We start from the raw sequence: 2,684 nt of genomic DNA, 5'->3' as shown, positions 1-2,684 counted from the left end.
CGGGCGCCGAGCTCATTAAAGTAACTCGTGCTTGAAGTTTAAAAAAAAAAAAAAACAAGCCCGGCGGAGCGTGGCGCGCGCGCGCGCTTGGGGGCGGGGGAGCGGACCCTTTGAAGTGCTCCCAAAAGGCGGATTGCATGGCGGCACGATGCGCGTGATTGTGCGTGTGCTAGCCATGCAATCCGCTTTTTGGGAGCACTTTTGAAACCCGTATTCTATAGTCTCGCTTTGCAATCGCTTACGCGATAGCAAGGCGAGACCTAAAAATAGCAGAAAGCCATGCAAGTTAATTATTTGCAAAGTGCATTGACAATCAAAGGAAGCAAATGGAATTGTTGCCTGAAGCTGGGTGTGTCCTTCTTTTCTGCATACTTTGCAAAGTGTCCAAAAGAACCTGAAAACTTGATAAGGTCGTCAAACATTCTTTTTCTGCAGGAAATTCAAATACACAATAGCTTTTGAGCTACAAAAATCATTCAGTTTGTTCATTACTTTGAAGCTAAATTATTGAAACCTTTTCAACCATCTGTGCTATAAAAATTCAAATCCACTTTTGCTGGAGATTTATATAGGAAAAACGTCATCATATGGAAAAGCTGAGTGAAAGTCAAAAACTTCCAGATTTGATATACTAACACGAACTGCCTTCCTCCACACAACACAGATTTGACATCTGTGGAGGAAATTGCTCCCTAAAAAGTTGAGGGGGGCATGTGGGGCCCTCCTTCCCCCATCGACATTGGTCCCTGATCCCATCCGACCGGGTCTGGCAGCATTTTGAAGGGGGCACGCGTCATCAATCCCTGGACCAGAGTTGGCCCTGAGGACCAATCCCCCAGGGCCTGGCATAACAAAAGGTGGGTGACCTGGTGCCCACCCAGGGGAACCACCCTACATTTGCTGGGGGCCGTGGGAGGGAGCTTCAAGGCCCCCACAGCCCAAGCGGGCTCCCATGTACAACAGGAGCCGACATTGCTCCTGCCCTCGGGGAGCAGCTCATAATGCTTCTTCCTTCAGACAGAACCAATATTTTTATCTAAAATCACTGCAGCAAAAACAGTTATGGTTTACACTTCGCCTGCACTCTGTTTGTCCCAAGTGTCTGAATTATGCTCAATCTTCAGGTCAACTGAAAAAACCCACATTTATTAATACATGCAACAACACAAGTTGAGGAGCACAACGTTTAGAAAGTCTAGAATTTTTTTTTTGTACTCTCAGAGTTTATATATTATTCATAACCAGACATATGACAACAAAAACACTAGTTTAAATGCAATTAACAAATTTCTTCATATTCAGATTGTTTTTCCATCGTCTTTACTCATAAGATCTTCAAATGTTTGGATAAACCAGATTTACGTGTCCAAAACAAACAGCCTACGCGTTTTGTCCCTATTCACATGGGACTTGTTCAGGGCTGTCAAACATAAAGAAAAACATATATTTGGACATAACATTAGAAAAACAACCAAACAAACTACACTTAACATAGACAACAATTCATACTGGATAACATTTTTATTCCATACAGAAATCTTAGACCATTAGTTGATTTGTGGTCATTCTTCCAGTTAATAACTCAAAAGGCAAGAGTGAATTCCGTATGCACAATATAAGATTTTTTTTTCATAAATACATACAGTAGAACAAATAATTTAAAATACAAACAGCATATGAATCTAAATCTTTATTTCAAAAGACACACACATTCTTATACACCCATTGATATGGTATACAAGTATAGAACATGAGAAAACATAGATGATCATATTGCATAGATGACCATATCGCTCCTTTCAGTCCTGTTCTTGTACTGGACTCCACCCTCACCTCAGGATTCATTCATATCCAACCTATCCTTTGTTTTGCTGTCTCCTATTCCAATATTCCTAGAGGGTAATAATATTCTATCTATATCTCATGTTTCACAGTGTATAAGTCAATAAACCCCACCAATGTTATATTTACATAGTCATGGTAGCACCCATGTTCAGAAAAAAGTTCCAACCCTCCTTAGAGCATGAAAAGATAGCAACTTACCAATACTTAATACTGGGGAAATTGTAACTTCAAAGACAAAGTGTGTGTTAAGCACTCTGCGTAGAACCTGTGCCAGCTGTTATATTCTAAAGATGAAATCAAAGGAAATAACCTTATATTCTACCCATAGGTCCAAGTAAACACAACTACAGTTAAATCCAAAGCATGCAACGCCACCAGGAAGACCCTTACCTCACATGCTTCCACTGTGAGTTCAGCACATATTAGTAAAGCCAAGAACGCTAATAAGTTTTGCTCGCGGTGTCTTATTCACTCCCACGCTGTTAACAAAATACAAGAATATTAACTTCATGTCTCTCAATGATATGTATGCATAAGTTTGCTTTATCAGAGAACGAGCAGTTCATAAATGCTCACTTCTCTTTGTCTTTCAAAGGCCAATCAATCCATATATTTTGAAAGTCAATATTCATCCAGCCTCAATTTAAACGGCCCCTTCCTGCGCACGTCTGCACTTTAAGAAGCGTGTAATGCCTCCTGAAGAGAAACACAAGCCAAAAGTCACTGCTAGCAGCGAAATCCCTCTAGTCACATTTGCTTAAAGGTTGAGAGAAAAACGGGTCTCTAATATCCCCATCCTTCTAAGCAATACACACATTAACAAAATGCGCCCCTTATTC

General features: G+C 40.6%; 1 long non-coding RNA gene across 1 annotated transcript; it reads right to left on the bottom strand.

Annotated features, from left to right (window-relative positions):
- Positions 1 to 1,318: 1,318 nt before the first annotated feature.
- Positions 1,319 to 2,329, bottom strand: LOC146784146 (uncharacterized). The gene is made up of 3 exons (XR_014970784.1): positions 2,236 to 2,329; positions 2,044 to 2,129; positions 1,319 to 1,420 (listed from the first exon to the last, which is right to left on the bottom strand). It is a non-coding gene; the product is annotated as an uncharacterized LOC146784146 (long non-coding RNA).
- Positions 2,330 to 2,684: the final 355 nt, after the last annotated feature.

This window comes from Triturus cristatus, chromosome 11 (genome assembly GCF_964204655.1).
Source record: "Triturus cristatus chromosome 11, aTriCri1.1, whole genome shotgun sequence".
Lineage (NCBI taxonomy): Eukaryota > Metazoa > Chordata > Amphibia > Caudata > Salamandridae > Triturus > Triturus cristatus.
The sequence above is the reverse complement of the archived record's forward strand: the minus strand, read 5'-3'. Positions and strand labels throughout refer to the sequence as shown.